At 24.2% G+C, this 18,646-nt stretch overlaps 1 protein-coding gene across 1 annotated transcript in view; it reads left to right on the top strand.

Moving 5' to 3' along the window:
- Positions 1–15,179: 15,179 nt before the first annotated feature.
- LOC129608871 (homeobox protein 5-like) overlaps positions 15,180–18,646 on the top strand; it is a 33,209-nt gene continuing 29,742 nt past the window's right edge. The window contains exon 1 of the mRNA XM_055520636.1: positions 15,180–15,332. The gene's annotated coding sequence lies outside the window, so the exon portion shown is untranslated. The remainder of the gene's footprint in view (positions 15,333–18,646) is intronic.

The following is an 18,646-nucleotide window of genomic DNA, read 5'->3' as shown; positions in this document are numbered from 1 at the left end:
ACTCTTTGAGTTGTATGGCAGCTACCCGAACCCGTTGTCCGAATTAGTCCAATAACAATAGGGCTCGTCCTTGGCACAAAAGAAAAAACTTGTGAAAGTTTGGTGTCGATTGCATTATTCGTTTTTGAGTTATCGTGCGAACGGACGGACGGACGGACGGACGGACGGACGGACGGACGGACGGACGGACGGACGGACGGACGGACGGACGGACGGACGGACAGACGGACATGTCTAAATCGACGCAGAATTTTACGCTGAGCAAGAATATATATATATGTCCATACCGCAGATGACTCCTTCAAGTAGTTACAAACTCCATACCAAAGTTAATATACCCTTCACGAAGTGCAGGGTATAAAAAAAAAGATGGGTTTGTTATAAATGAGGGATAAAAAATAGTAATATAAAAAAATAAGAAATTTATTATATTGAATCTTCAGACATGGAATTTTAAGAGAAAGAGCGCCAATCTTTGAAATGTTGGCCGCCAATCTATTTTATAAATATTATTTTTAACGACCGAATATCCTTTATTGAGGACATTTTAATAAAATTTTTAATACACAAATATAGAACGCATATTGAATTCATAAAATAGCACGTGTATACAGCCTATTTTATTGTTATTCTAAATGATTACATGTATGTTGAAACAATGTTGCTTATAATATGTTGTCAAAACCATATATTTAAGTATACATAGCAATGAATTTATTACATTGTGTCTTTATTAAATAATTGAAATAATAATTTTAATTCTAAAGGTGTTGAACTAATTTTATTGAATCACTAGAGGTATAAACTAAATAAATTAAGTTGATTTTGACTTTAAAACTTAGCTTGATTAACTAATCGTCTCCATTGCTCTCGATCAATTGCTATGTCTTGCTAATTATTTATGCGCATTTTTCTTAAATTTCTCCACCTTATCCTCGGCGTTCCTACGTGTCTCTGCGTAAGTGGTCTAGCTTTAAAAATTCATTTTAGACCCTTCGTCAAATTCATACGCTGCAGATGTCCCAGCCATTTCAACCTTTGTGATTTAATATAGTTGACCACATCCTCGTTTTGAATTAGGTCTATTAACTCTCAATTTGATCGTATTTCATACTCATTGTTTTCATTAAATTTCGCACCAAAAATTCTTCTTAATATTTTCCTTTCAAATATTCGTAAATTATACATGTCATACTGTATTATGTCCAAGTATTAGAACTATAGCTCAATATAGGCTGAAATTGCGTTTCATAATGAAGTTTACAACTTTCAAAACTTTGAAAAATATAAATTGACGATTTAATTAAAAGACGAATTTTTTAAAAAATTAACTTTTTACAACTGTTTTATTAAATGAAAATTTACTGATTTTAAAATTGGAAATATGCAACAATTCATACTTAATTGGCATTATTATTCACTTTTTTTTAACTTCGGGCTCTCTTCATGTTTTTGCAAAACATAATCACAAAAAAATTTTTTAAAAGTTTTGTAGACCTTGCTTTTTTCAAATTTTCGCGTAATTTATTTTTTTAATTTTCAACATTACAACAACATCATACTTTTGTTAATTTTTTTGAAAATTAATTGCCAAAATATAAAAAAAAGCCGCACTTTCATAAGTTTAATTAAGAAAGAAACAAAAAATTAAAGAAAAATTGAAAAAGTTTTCAATTAATTTTCGTAACAATATTAAATATGTATTTTATATATAGGTATGTTTGTTTGTATTCATAAATACAATAATGAATTTTTATAATTTTATAATGAATATTCTTATAACCTCAAATTCTTATTTATATTTTTCATTTAAAGACGTACGATTGCTAACCTTATTAAATAATAAGTGGCGCCAAAACGGATTATTAATTATGATTTTGGATTTTAAATGAAATATGTATATAAAATTTAATAACAAAAAATAAAAATAAAAGAATTATAAAAGAAAAATATTAATGATACCACAGCAAATCACCTTCACCACCACCGCAACTAATACATATACATTCAAATGAGTACTACAGTATTCGGGTATACGAAAAAAATTCGCAAAAAATGTGGTAAGTATTAATTTTATATACATACATATGTACATATACAATGTAGTAAATATTTTCTCATATTATATAAGTATGTATGTTTATTGTATTATTTAAAAAAAATGCGAATATTGTGGTTTTATGCTATAGTCAATTTTTTTCAATAATTTTAAAATTTTTCACTGACAAAAATTTTTATGACAATTTATTTAGCAATAATTTAATTTTTGTATTTTATTTTTTCATGTACAAGATCTTTAATAATGAATAAAATGGTATATTAGATTATAAAATATGAATTGCTTACCAAAATCAATTTATATTTTGACATCTGTCATATTATGGTGTGTTTTGATTTTAAAATTGTGTGTAAACATACTCTATTTTTGTAACTCTATTAACATGTGAAAAAGTGGATTTAGCGATTTTATATTTATATTTTTATACTCTTAATCCTTCATAGTATAAAGTTCCTAAAAATTTTGATAAAATGAATGTAATGTGTATGCTTTTATGTCATATGGTAACAGTGCAAATGGAAATTTTGATTTTACAATATTTTGGACAACCCTGCAGCTTTGCATATTTTGTAACATGATAATATAATGAAAAATATTTTCACAAAAATCTTTTTTTTTATACATATACTTAAATTTATGTATACTTTTTCGAATAAAACAGCTCAACATATATGATTTATTATTAAACACTTTATTAAATTGGTTTTGAACTCATATACTTTAAGGTATAATATGCATTTTACAGAGCGGAGGTGAGAAATAAAAATTAAAATAGTGTTTTATTATGATTAATAAACAAAAATGACGTGAAATAATGTTAAAACTATATAAATTCTTGTTACTTTATTACTTTTCTTGGAAATCGATTATAAAGTTTTTTTTTTGTTGAGAAAAATTAGGGAAGAGTTGTTAGAAATTTATGCGTAAAGTAGTAGCAACAATAAATGATAATCAGTCATTATTATTATGTCGAAATATTAATAATACCCGTAATATTATAATCTTTTTGAATTTATCATGCCACGCTTAATTCTATTGTTTTATTCTTAGAAATGAAATAAATTCAAATATGAACGAAAGGGTTATTCGAAAACGTATATAAGTATGTAAATTTCAACATACTTTTTAGAGACTTTTTTAAGAGAATTTTAAGACAGGTAAAAATGAAAATAAATTGACAAATCCTGTCAAATTTCGTTTTTTTTTTAAACTAAAATTTAGAATCAATAAAAAACTTGGCCGTAACAGCAACATCTAACTAACAGTCAAATCGGTTTTATAAAAATGAAATTCCATATACCAAAATATTTCAAACGATTGCATATATTTAGGATAAGACAAAAAAAAAATTAAAAAGACGTACCAAAAAGGGGGGATTTAAGTTACATGATTTAGTTTAGATTAATTATTAAATTTTTTGATGACCTGGTATTTACCGTTAGCTTTCTAAATTTATAGAAATTTGAAAAAGGTTGCAGTTTCGGACGAAAATTTAAATTTCAAAAATTTCGATAAGCGACAATTTGAGAGTAGATCACGGTAGCAAAAACTTTTTCAAAATGAAATAAACTATTTATTAGTATGTTAAACCTGTTAAAATTTCAGATTCCTGAAGTTTATCGTCTACAAGAAAAACGGTGTCAAAAACGTAAAAAGAGGGATTTTAAATAGCCGTTAATTTAAAATTTAAAACGCCCATTTAATTCTTGTGAAATTCAACTACACAATGCTGTAGTAAAAGATGCCAGCCGCTATTTTTCTGTATTCCGTGAATTTAAAAGATTTTTTGTGAATTTAAAAGAAGGGTGTAAAATTATTGTAAGCAGACGAACAGAGTAAAACTAATAACTCTTTTTTTTCATTTTTTTTTTTTGAAACAGTACTAAAAATTGCAATAACCTAAAAATAAATTCATTTTTAAAAACACATAACATCTGTATACTATTACAACAAGTGGGTAAAATGAAAACAAAAACCAACGAGAACATAATGAAATAATTAGAAGGTCAAACAGTAGCTGACCACAAAAATTTGGAACTAAAAAAAGAACAAAAAAAATGTTTTCAGTCACGATATTAAAGTGTTAATATCAAAAGATATTAAGGAAATATTCAAAGTAAATGTAAAGCAGATAAAAAAATTTTGCTCTCCAAAAATTAAGAATTTTCCACGGAATTTAATTGAATCTAATTCATGTTAACTGCATGTTACATTAATTTTCGTCCATAACGAGGAGAGAAATGAGTAATAAAAGTTTGTTTTAAATTATAACAACTGCCGCAACCAAATAATGGCACACATATGCACCCCATCTCATATCTTTAATATCGTAAATAATGGAAATTCTCGGAATTACGTGATTCTAAAAAAACTTAAAAAATTTCTTTGACGCAGGTTGGGAAATACTAAAATTATAATTTTTATAAATGTTACTTAATATCATTACTAATTCACAATAATCTAATTTCTGTATATAACATTTTTAATTGTAACGTCAATCTTATTTTTTTAATTTTAATGACGCCTGAAAATATGACATTTATGAATAAATATTTGAAATGATTTTTCATTAAGTGAGGTGAATTGTCAAAATAAGACAATGTGTTGCATAATATTAAATAAAAATTAATTTTCTTTTTTAACATTAATGACTTTTAAAAGGTGGCATATAATTTTCATCATTTTTTTTTAAAATGTGAATTATTTTTTTATGTTTTGTTTACTAAACACTATAATTGTTTGATACAATGTAGTAAATTTACTCAATAAGTTGATAAAGCTTTATCAAAATTATCCTTGTATATTAGTTACCATATATAGCTGAATTGGTATATAAGTGATCATTGATATATGTTGCAACTAATTAAAGAAACATTCGTATCTCGTAAAAAATAAAAATGAAAACAATTTACGAAAACTGAAAAACAAAAGAAAATTTTGAAAAAGAAATATTGTTCGATTAATTAATTGAAACAAGGTATTAATTGTTGCCTTCATTGATATTTTACGGTTTGATTTCGTTCGGCAGCTTATTTTGATTATTCATTTTTTTTCTTCTTATTTTCATTTTGCATAAAAAAGTTGACTTACCTAGCAATTAATTAATTTTGACGGTATAAACCGAACTGCTATTTAGAGTGTAAATACCAAAAACAAATTACAAAAAAAAAAATCAAGAATAAATAATATGAAAAATTAAAAACAATTATTAAAACAAAACTTTACAATATATTACTTTATTATATGCCGCATTGTATATAAACCTAGTTGCAGTTTAGAACTCTATATGAAAAACTATATTGTTATGTGGCACACATAACATTCAAGTGCTTACAAGTATGAATGGCACGTTTACACTTTACATATAATGTAAAAATTTATGTAGTTCACAATTTATTTATTTTTTAATTCAAAATGTTTTAAGGGATAGCATTTAAAGATATCGTAATTTAAAAAACTTGTCATTGCCTATACACTTATCTCAAAAAATAGGATAGTGCGCCAGAAATTTTCTAAAAATACACAATTGCAAATCATATTACAAAAAAAAAAGGTTGAAAAACAATGGTGTTAACTTTTTAAATAAATACAAAAAAAAAATTCAATAACAAATTAAATTAATAAATGATTGTATGAAATACATTATAACAGTTGTGACAATTGAAGGTCTTCGTTATAAAGAAAAAAAGGGGTGTAATTTTATTTAATATTAATTTGCTGTTAATAATCTCGTTACGCTATCAATAAAATTAATTTGAAAAGTTACAATTTTGAAAAATTATTTACAGGTTGCTGAATAAAATTTTAAATCTTAATATTAATTAATGAAGTATAATATTATAAGAGGAATGTTTTTTATCATAAACTAATTACGAAGGGATTATCATAAAATTTCCATTAAATATTAAGTCTAGTTAACAAGGAATGCACAAGATATAGAAAAAAAAATAGTTAAGATTAATAAAATTAATAAAGATTATTTTATAGAAAATTACTTACTTGCAATTCTTAAAAGTCTTGGACCAAAATATATGCAAATTAAAATAAATACAAGTATACAAAAATTCAAAAAGAAATTGTAATTCAAAATAAAAATCTGAATTTAGTAGGCGACACAAGGCAATAATGGATATATCGTTATATACATTAACATTCTTTACAATATATGTATGTTACTAGATATTATTTTTTAAAAGACAAGCCTTGTGAAAACATAATATAGTAAGAAACATTATATTAAGCCATCTATTAGGCAGGCGAAGTAACAGCGCTCTTGTCTCTTCCGTATGCCGACAGTGAACCAAATAAAAGTCAATAAATTTTAACTTAAATCGGAATAATTACGTGAAACTGCGTTCATTTTATGTTCATTATATTCACATATGTTTATAAACATCATTATCTACAGATGAACGCAGCCGATCAATTAATTGGAATGAATTGTTTCAAAATTATATTGTTCCATCTAAATATATGAAGGCATTAAACTCATTTTATCATCTTATTAAGAGAGATATAAAGTTCAAATAAAGATAAAATTTAGACACCTTTTAATATGGAAGATAATTTTAATTTTTATTTTTGTTTTATCAATTATTTGAAGAAGGAAATTTTAAGACGTGTAAAAAGTCCTTCAAAAATTATTTGACATTTTTAATTCAATTTTTTCTTATACATTCTTTTGTACTTCTCCATATATACATATGCATAAAATCGAAGCAAAAGGCATCAAATAAAAATTCTTAATTTTTTTTTATCTTAATTCAGCAATTATATAATTTCAGATGAAAGAAAAAAGTGTAAAACAAGAGAATGATGCTTCTTTTTTCTCAATAACATACCAGATCTAAAGTAGAAACACTGTCCTCATATTACATACATACATGTATATATATAAAAAAATTTCTTAAAATTTATTATCTTAATCTTCCTTGTATACACCACATCGTATTAAAAATACCTGTGAAGACTACTTTTCAATAGCTACCTAAAAGAAGAAGGTGACAAACCGCATAGTTGTGCGTATATTATCGATAAACAGAGTAACAAAATAAACAAAGACGACTACGTTAACATGCTGTAATCATTTTGTCACATACATATTAATTTATATTTTGTATATACGTGTGTATATATCAATATATTACTGAATTTTTAATCATCAAAGAATAGATTCTTCTTTCAATGTCACATGAAAGAAAAAGAAGACAGCAATGAAAGAATTATAAAAAAACAAGTAAAAACGTTTCAGTCGGTATGAACCGATTGAATTATACCCTGCACATTTCATTGTTGTATAGCAATTACTGAAACCTGTGAAACCATTCTATAGAAACTTCACGAATATGTCTGACCTATAACTGAACACACAACTACCAAGTTTCATGAATCTGACTTTATTATTTTTCCAAATATTTAAAATTAGCTTTTGGAGTTGTATGGGAGCCACTCGAATCTGTCAAGCAATTCCACTAAAACTTCGCAGGTATATCTGATCCATAATTGGACACACAACTGCCAAGTTTCATGAATCTAACTTTTTTATTTTTTTCAAATATTTAAAGTAAGCTTTTGGACTTGTATGGGAGCTACTCGAACCTGTCAAGCAATTCCACCAAAACTTCAGAAATATCTTTGACCTATACACAACTGTCAAGTTTCATGAATCTGACTTTATTATTTTTCCAGATATTTAAAATAAGCTTTTGGACTTGTATCGGAGCCACTCGAACCTGTCAAGCAATTCCACCAAAACTTCAGAAATATCTTTGACCTATAATTGGACACACGACTGCCAAGTTTCATGAATCTGACTTTATTATTTTGCCGAATATAAAAAATTTGCTTTTGGAGTTGTATGGCAGCCACCCGAACCGGTGCAGCTATTTCATTAAAATTTTTAGAGCATATGTAGAATATAATTGGACACATGTATACAAAATTTTGTATTTGTACCTTTATTAGTTTTTGAAATAATTAAAATAAACTCTTTGAGTTGTATGGCAGCTACCCGAACCCGTTGTCCGAATTGGTCCAGTAACAATAGGGTTCGTTCTTGGCACAAAAGAAGCAACTTGTGAAAGTTTGGTGTCGATTGCATTATTCGTTTTTGAGTTATCGTGCGATCGGACGGACGGACGGACGGACGGACGGACATGTCTAAATCAACGCAGAATTTTACGCTGAGCAAGAATATATATATATGTCCATACCACAGATGACTCCTTCAAGTAGTTACAAACTCCATACCAAAGTTAATATACCCTTCACGAAGTGCAGGGTATAAAAATCAAGGAAAACAAAGAAATCTTTGCACCAAAAAAAAAAACACAAATCAGATCATTTTTGATGATGTCGATCCAAATATGTGTATATGTATGTAGATACATACATTTATGCACTCTAATGTTTATTTTTAGTATATTACCAAACGAGTTGCCACTTTTCTTCAAAAATTTGATTATAGGAGTAAATCCTATTTTCTAAAAAAATTTTGTTTATTATTCTTATTTGTCAGAAAATTTGTTGTCGGAATCCCAGAAACACTCTTGTTAAAAAACACCTGCAACCTAAAATCTGTATAAATATTTTTTATTTTTAAAAATTTTCTTCAGTTGAATTTACGTGTCCAACATACAAATTTCATAGTTGAAGACAGCCTTCTAAAAACATCATTGTCAATATTATTTTTTATGTAGCTGAGGCGATTAACTTTAACCCTTTTAGACCCGACTGGTACACATATGAACTAGTAAAGTTCAAACATCCCTAAAAGTTAAAAATAGCATTGTATTTGGTTCTCTGTTGTACCATTCCGTTTCTACATGACTTAGATGATACCAAATTTTAATGCAAATTTTTTTAATCACAGAGAGTTTGTTTTGTCAAAATCAAGTTTCGTTTTGAATTTACGGCAACCTTAGATATTATGCCTAGGAATTTAAGAGGTGTGTGAATTTTTCCTTTTTTCTCGTTTATCTTTAGTTCAAATGAAATTCCTTTTTATTAATTTTTTTTTTGTTTTTTGATATTCTAATCTCTAAGCTGAATTTGATTTTCTTCTCAGTTTTTGTTTAATTTCTTTTAATTTTCGTATCTCATTGTTAAAATATTTCTAAACGTAGATATGTACATATAAGACATAGAGGACACATTTTCTTCCAAAAAATTTCATAAAGGTTATGGCACTATTATATTATCATTGTCATCATCATCATCATCAACATCGGTCACTAACAATCGTATACCTTATCATTTATAACCATCAGATATAATATTTTATGTGCACATTTATCCATTTATAAAACAGCATTGTGTGTGTGTGTCTGCCTTGAATTTGTCTGTATATATGAGTATTTGTATCGACATTATAGCGCCTTTTTTTAAGCCCCCAAATCATTATATATATGACAAAGACTATGGAATTTATTGGTTTAAAAATGTTTTTACTTTAGGCTTTTTGGTGGATCCATGGTCAGAATGCCACTAAGCAGATTTATTCATTGTGATAAGATGCGCCGCGCCGCTTTTTTTATTCCAAAATTGTTTTTTTTTTGTACTTCTTTTTTATTTGTTTTTTTTTTTTTTGTACCCTCTTGTAGAGGTGTTAATTCCAATTATATTTTAACTGAAATTTTTATTTTTCCTTTTTGTTTGTTAATTCTTTCGTATTATGTTGTTTTTTATGGCTAATGTTGATTGTACATTTAATCCTTTTTTATGGATTCCAAATTAACGAAAAATATCATGAATGTAAAATTAAAAAATAAAATAAAAAAAACAATCATTCGGTTCTGTGTGCGCTATTATTTTTGATATGATCGCGAAAGAGAGAGAGGGAGAATAAGATGGGAAGTCGAAACCAGAAAAAAAAGAACGAAAAATCAAAAAAAAAACTTGATCATGTTCCGATCAATTCTAAGAATAGGTGTACGGAGCTAAATTTAAAACAAAAACCAAAAAATAAATAAAAAATATAAAATTCCTTTAGGAATTATTCCTTTTTTGAAGATTTTTTTTTGTTTTATTTTTTGCTTCCTTTTAGCTTGAATTCTTTCTTAATTTATTTTAAGTTGCAATTTTTATTTGTTATAATTACAAATAAGGTGAATTGGCACCCACATATAAAGTAGAAAAAAAATTAAATTATTTTTTCTTATTTAAATAAACATTATTCAATTAATTTTAATCTATAGCAAAAGGTGTGCTATAAGATGCTTTTTAAAAAGAAGAAAACAATTTTTTTTTAATTTCCAAAATTACTGGTATGGAAATTTGGGTACAATCGGAATTTTATTTAAATTTGCCGCGAAACAAGTTCAGTGTCAAGATATTTTTTAAGAAGTATATTTTAAACGTCATTGACTATTGATAGTATTAATGAATAAAAGCATATTGTACTCGTATAGCAAGCACTTCAAAACTACAAAATTTAGCAATTGCCAAAATATTGATCTTTAACATTTTTTAAATAAGACCGCAAAAACAAAAAAAAAAAATATCGAAATGCTATCAATATACTCTTGACAATATCAAAAATGATTCTGTCAAAAAAAAATTTTATAAAAGTCAGTTTGCCGCTTAATAGAAGACAAACTAATTTTGTAATTGCAGTTTTCAGTTGCATTTTCCATGCGATTCCGTTTAATTACTAAGAGTTTCGCAGTTTTCATTCCAATCCCATTTTTTAGGGTAGGGTCACTAACAAATCATATAAAAAAATACTCGCATTTATTTTATATTTAATAAATTTCTTAAGAAATTTTTAATATTAATTTCATAAATGCTACCATACATTTCTTATATAAATTTTAAATTTAAAAAACTTTAGCAAATTTTTAATATTTTGAATATTATTACAGGATGTCATATAGTAATTGTTATATACAAACATAGGCCATCTATATTCTTAATTTTGAACTAAAACACTGTATTTTTGTATTTCTAACGTGACAAAAAATTATAAATTTGATTATTGACCCATTAAATTTAAGTTAATTGAAAATTTTTATTTAAAATTAAATATATACACATAAATTAAATAAATTAATTGATTGACATTGAAAATTTTTATTAAAAATTATAGATCAAGTTAATTTTAATTATAAGATTATTAATTTAATCATATGTTTTCCTTTTTAATTTCTTTCTTGTTGGCAACCATATTGCTAATGACTTTTTTTACTTATTTATATGTAACAAATTAATAAAAATATGTATATATATGTGGGTTTTTAAATTTTTTAACTTTTAAGAAGAAACTTATTGGTGTAAACAACAGATACATATACACAAATTATGTTTAACAAACTCTAAAACTTGATCTTGAATTTAAAATTTTTTAGTATTTTAGACAACTTCAAAAAAATTTTATTTTAAACGCAAATGCGTCAGATTTATATTAAAAATCATTTGAAAAAGTTGATCCAATTAGCGATATTATTACAAATAATTGGGTAACATTTATGTGTATTTTAAAATATTTTATTGTTATACAAATTGCGTATAACATATTTTAAATATTAATCATTAATAATAAATAACTGTTTAACACTAAAATTATCGGTATTAAAATAACAATATATGTACGTCTAGTATAAATTATTAAAAATTGTTTGTATTATAAGTGGAAACGTCTAGAAAAATGATTCAAATATTTAATTTTGAAAATTTTTTTGTAAATTATTCATAAATAATGTTGTCGTAGGTTTTGTCTTTGCTTTTTTTTTTTTAAATTCCTTAAAAGACTTTAATGGCTTTGCGAAAAGAACTTTAAAGTCAGGGTTTTTGCATTTAAAAAATTTTTTAAATATTTTTTTTTTTTCTTTACAATTCTTGAATTTTAAAAGCCATATATACATATGTGTATATATATATTTATAAAAATAATATAACAATTCATTTTATTAGAATTGAAAAATTCAAATTAAAAATAATTGTTGCAGAAATATAGAAACAATAATAAATTAAAATGGAGAAATAAAATATAATTGTCATATTAAATTGCCGGTAAAAATTATTCTTTTAAATTGTAAGTTAGTGGCGAATTAAAATAAATTGTACATAGGTGCGTTTATAGAGCTTTTTTTTTTTGTTTTTAATATATTTGCATGAATTGTTTCGTGATTTACAGATTTTTTTATTTTATTTTTATTTTTAAAAATGTGATAACATATATAAATATTTAAATATGTATTTAGTTTTATTTTCCTGGTACATACACAATAAACATAATATATATACTTATATATATTTGTTTTATATAAAAAATGCGATTAGATTATAATTTTAATTGTGATATAATTGACTAATCTTAGAGAATTTGAAATTCAAATTTATTTAATGATGTTTCATCAAGGTTTTTCTTACTGTCTTTTTTTTTTCTCTATGACAAAATATTCTATTTTTACTTTCTTTGTGCAAAATATATAAATGTTAAAATAAATAACAATAGTAATATATAAGGTAGCAAAATGAAACGAAAAATTAAAAGGAAAAACAAAGAAAGGAATAAAAAAAAAATAATTAATTTTTGCTTTTTAATTTTATTACTTTTTTATTATTTTACTATAAAGCATTTATTATAATATTAATTATTAAAGAAATGAGAACAAAAATTGATATTATTATATAAAGTCAAAAATAAAATCAGAAGTAATTTTTAATTTTTTAATTATATTACATAACTTAAGATAGCTGCGGGAGTTATGCTTATGTAAAATGTAGGGGGATTCGGATAAAATTCGAAAAATAAGTAAATTGTAGGGGGATTCGGTAGGGGGATTCGGATACGGTTTTGACAAAAGCAAATCAAATATTTTACAAAATTAACAATACAAATTATACATCTGTCATGTTAGATGACAGATCAATAAAATGTTAGATGACAGATTAATCACATATTAAGTGACAGATTTTGATCGTATATTTTGGTTCTCTTTTATTTTATAGTATAGTATACCTGAAGTACATATAAATATTTTTTAAATTAAGTAAACTATGCATCTCAACTCTCAATGGTACACAGTTGTTATGTACATAATTTTTTGGAAATACAACTTATTTAATTAGCATGAAAAATTGTTAAAACATAAAAATATATTGGCTGTATCGAAATTCGCTTGAAATTTATATAATATTTCACAATATTCCATCTATATGCGAAAGTCTTCCATTCAAATGTTTTAAAGATTTGAGTTTAAGAAACTGTTTTTATTTAGTAAGACAATTAAATATTTACTTATTCATATACATATAATAATCATATAGTATGAATCAAAAGATGCAGTGAAATGCATGTGCAATATACAATATTACAGGATATGAAAATTTTGCGATCTTTTTTTTTGTCCACTTCCGACATAAAGTTAAAAATGCATATAATGCATGAATACATAAAATGTCACGTATTTAAATGTTCAATATGCTTATATGAAACTTGCGTATTGTATAACTTGCTCTACACGCATTAATGAATTTTTTTTTTTTAAATAATTAATGTTAAAAATTTCAAAATTTTTCAAATAAACTATTTAATATTTCAGGAACTATAAAAGTATGCAAAATAAAACGAGAAAAATATAAAAACAAAAAAATACGGACTTGTTATATTTTCGCCTTAACAACTTAAATGTAACAAAATTACCTAACGGCCTACATTGAACACCTACAAAGGGGACTGCCTATTTCATACATTTTTATATAGTTTTTACAGAAATTATTAAAAATACAAATACATGCTTACATAAACGTATTTATTATACGAATGAAAAATAGAAAAAATAGTTTAAATTTTAATTAATAAAACAGTAAAAATCTAACACAGAAAAATAGAATAAAAATTGAAATAAATGTAAAATAAGAAGAAAACAAAAAAATGAGAAAAATATAAAAAAAAAAAAATTAAACTTTTGTATTCCTTTGCAGACAAGTAAAAACAAAATCAGAAGAATAAAAGAGAAAAATAAAATAAATAAAACAGAATGAGAGAAAAAAAATGTACAACTCCTCTCCTATCAACAATTGTTGTACAGCAATTACTATTATTATTAACAATTAATCAAGATTTTTTGTAAAACAAAAATGTCTTATACCTAAAGGCGCTCATTCATTGTAAACGCATATGTATTTATTAGTCTATATGCATGTTAATAGTATAGATTTACACAATACATACACACAAATATATTTACATATAACTATAACAATACATGCCCATTTCAATTCAAACTCTATATACTCGTATGTATGTAAGTAGAAGATAATAACAAAAGAACACCACAAAAACATAACAACAACAAAATTCACACAAAAACGGCACAATAAAATAGCAACAAAACAACAACAATACAACATAATATTTACTTTTATATTTAATTTTAAAGCTGTATTAAAAACGGTAAAGAGAAAAACATAAAAATAAAAAGAAAAAGAATAAAATAGTAAAAAAAAGCGAAAAAATATACAATTTATCCATCCATCCGAAAATTTCACGTTGTACGTACACTTATATTTCACCGGTCGAACGGTGAGCATCGTGTTTTATCGTAAACGTCGCGAGCGTAATTTATATTCGTTTTTTTTTTCATTTCATGTATTTTATTTCTTTTAAGTTTTGTATTTTTGAATTTTTCTCTTAACTTTTGTTCTTTTTTTGCCTTTTATTATCACAATTCCATTAAAAAAGTTTTGTTAATTTTATTGCAAACAATTAAAAAAGAAAAACGATAAAAATAAATTATTAAAAATAATAATAAATAAATTGTATAAAGTGATCAAAAAAATAAAATAAAAAAAAAAGGAAAAAAAACAACTGTATTTATAAAATAACAGTATTTCTCTTTTATAAACAATTAATCGTACAACTTCAGAATAGAATAACACTGTTATATAAAACCTAACGGTAATAGTATAATATTTATTTTAATTAGTTTCTTCACCGCCAGGACATTTTAAATAAAATCATTTTTTTTGTATTTTTTTTATAATTTAGTGTATGAATTTTAATTTTGAGAAAATAAAAAATTTAATTTTTAATTTTAAAAAATAAAAAATTTAATTTAAAAATTATATTATATTATATTAATATATAAGAAAAAAATTAAGAAAATATAAGAAAAGTTATAAAGTTTTAAAAGGAGAATTAAAGAAAATTAAACTTAAGAATTTATTCGTATAAAATAAGATCAACAGTAGTGTTAAAAATCAATTAAAATTTTAAAAATAAAATTAAAGGATTATAATTTATTAGTTTGACAAATGTAAAACAATAAAGGTAAATTGATAATTTTATTGTAATTTACAAATATTTTTTTAATTTTAATTAAATATTTATGAAAATAAATTTATTTATGAAAATTAATAATATTATAAGTAGTTGATATAATATAATATTTGAAAAACTTTAGCTTTTTTGTAATTATATATACATACATTTGTATTTTTAATTCTTCATAATTACAGTCCTTGAAGTACTTTTGTTTGTTAGAAAATAATATTTAATTTATAAATTGAGTTTTGAAATTTCATAAAAAAGTTGAACTTTTAGCTTCATTTTCTTCTTATTGTTATATATATATATAACAATAAGAAGAAAATAAAACCGGATGATTAGGGCACTTCTAATGGTTCTTTTTAATTCAGAACTAATTATGTAATTTTTTTTTTCGGATTATTAAAATTTTCGTAATTTAGATTAAACACAAAATCGAAAAAATCTTGTTGAACTAAATATGGAAATTGTCTTGAATTTTTTACTTTAGAAATGTTAGTTTATACTTCTTATAACTTCTTAATATTTCAAAAAGAAAATAGGGAAATTAGGAAACATTTTCTGGTGCCCGCGATTGCAACAAAAAGCAGAACCCATATCCAATTGAACCAAATATAAAATTCTTTTAATATAATAGAATATTTTTAAAACAAAATTAATTCTTTATTATCATTTTACTATTTGTTTTTCCTGTTCTCAAGAAAAAATTTTGTACCACCGTGTGTTACGAATTTTAAAAAACCTTAACTATTGCTAACCTAATTAAAACCTTAACTTGTTAAAAAACCTAAAACTATTATATTATTAAAAAAACATATTCCAAGCGCTAATACCATAAATACACAGGGCTTGGTTATGATTGTACGTAAATATCTACATACTAGCTATCTCACAAGTCTTAGCTTTAAAAAGTAAAAAATTTTTTACGCGCACACGTCGGTAAATTGAATACGTTAAGTTTTTTAGAAAAAATTGTTAAAATTTACGAGTAATAACGCAAGCACATTTATCCTATTTTTTGAATGTTCTCTAACTCATGCGCACTCATTTAAAAATTTAAGTCCATATTGCTCCAAAATTGCAACTAAATAAAAACAAAATGATTGAGCTATTATACATGAATTATTTCAAATACATATTAAAAATATTAAGAGGGAAATTCTTTTATAAATTGGGCATATCTATAATATTTAATTCCAAAAATTTCACTTGAATTTTTATTAAGATTAATATTTTGAAAAAAATATTGATTTAACAAACTTAATATTTAAAAAATATCAAATATTTGTTTGTGTGTTCATTCGAATGCAATTATATGCATAATTTGAAATTAAATTTCAAGAGAAAAACGAAAAATTCAAGATCATAGGAAATTGCTTTAATTATTAATCATTTTATAAAATGCATCTTTTAAATAAAATTGCGGAAAATTCAATTAAATTCAAAATTTTTCTCATTATAAATTGATTGGATTAATTCAATGAATTGAAAAATTTTTAAGACATTTCCATATCACTTTGGATTATTTTTGATCAATTTGGCACACGTACAAGATTTTATTTATTTTCTTTTTTTCGCTATTTCAAATATGTGCGAATATCAAAATTTCATTTTCTATAATGGGAAAAAAAAAATTTTTTAATTTTTTACATTTAATTATTTTGATTAAAAACACAAAAAAAACAAGATATGTAATTGATTCGTTTATGTGTGTGTGTATTCAAATTAGTGTACATATAGTTCCATTAAATTTCTTTCGGAACAAAATTATAAAATTTTTTTTTTTTTATTAATTTGCGCAGCATAATATTTTTATACATACATGTATTATTTAATTTATATTATATGAAAATAAACATTTTAAATGAATAAAAAATAAAATCATTAAAAATTTGTAAAATAAAATCAGAAAATTATAAAATAAAAAAAATTATAACGAGTTCAATAAAACAAATCATCTGGAAATAAAATTTTCTTATTTTAATTTTTTTTATGATCCCCATTGAAGTATCAATGCCGACAATAATACCTAAATTTAATTAACTGTCAATTTGTATACACATACGTACATAATATCTATATAATTATAAAACTGAAATGAAAACATAAATTTATGTATTCATTTATTTTTTTTATCACATGTAACATGCATATATTTGTAAATAATTATATTATTTATTATAATTCTTTTAAAACAGTCAACTCAACACCATACAACAAAACGTACAACATAAAAGTTAGAACACACCATTTATACGTAATAAAATTAATGATTATCAATTTTATAATTGGTTAAAACCTTTAAGAGTATATGAACCGCCTTCACTACTATTTGCCTTACAATAATATTTATTTGCGTCAAAATTACGGGAATTGAATTGTACATGTTCTTGATTGTGTTGTGTTTAATGACATTTAAGTTTCAAAATTTAAGTAGAATATCTCTAACTATATAATATTTTTTACAAAAAAAAACATGGAAATGTGATAGTAACTATAGAAGTCAAGCATTTTATATACCAGTAGATAGCTTTTTATATGAATAATAAATGGCGGAGTTCTTGGGGATGGGTAGAAACCAAGTTCTTGTCATTGCGAAACTCTTCACTCACTGTACAATAAAATATCATTTGCGCAAGCTGAGAAAATCGGAATCCTGGAGACAGTGACGAAACGATTGTACATATGCTTTATGACGCTTCGGTACTGGCTTTCCGGCGCTAAAATTGTTTTTGACAGTGTTTCCTAAATGATCCGCCTAATTTGAGTTTGACAATGTTGTAAAATAAAAACTGCTAATAAGCGCCTAAAATTGAAATAAATTTGTTTATCTCTTTATAGTTTTTGATTGGTAATGCAGTTAAATCAATATTTTACCGCCCTATTGTTGACCGATAACATTAGTTTTGTATAGATGTTAAAGCTATCTTTCCGAATTTACGTATGGTTTGCTTATACAATCAAATTTTCTTCATATTTTATAAAACTTTTAATAGCATTTTCTGAAAACTTCTTATTGGTCATATTGATTTCGATACATTTAGTTACTTTATATAGGATTTGTAATTATTATGCTTAGGCTTTCTATTATTAATACAAATAAATAATAATCAATTGTATTTTCTAAATGCACACTTGAAGTCATCTACTTATAGAATTATTGAAAATTTACGTCAACTGTTTCTATAAATACTCATTTGAATCAATTTTACTCTTCTCCGCATTATTCAAATTCCTAACTTGATTTTTCATTCAAAAATCGCTAATTTTATAAACACATTATACACTTTTGCAATTTCTTAAATTTCTTACAAACA

The sequence above is a fragment of the Condylostylus longicornis genome, unplaced genomic scaffold (assembly GCF_029603195.1).
Source record: "Condylostylus longicornis isolate FDR11 unplaced genomic scaffold, ASM2960319v2 ptg000037l, whole genome shotgun sequence".
NCBI lineage: Eukaryota > Metazoa > Arthropoda > Insecta > Diptera > Dolichopodidae > Condylostylus > Condylostylus longicornis.
This window is presented reverse-complemented; position numbering and strand designations above follow the sequence as displayed.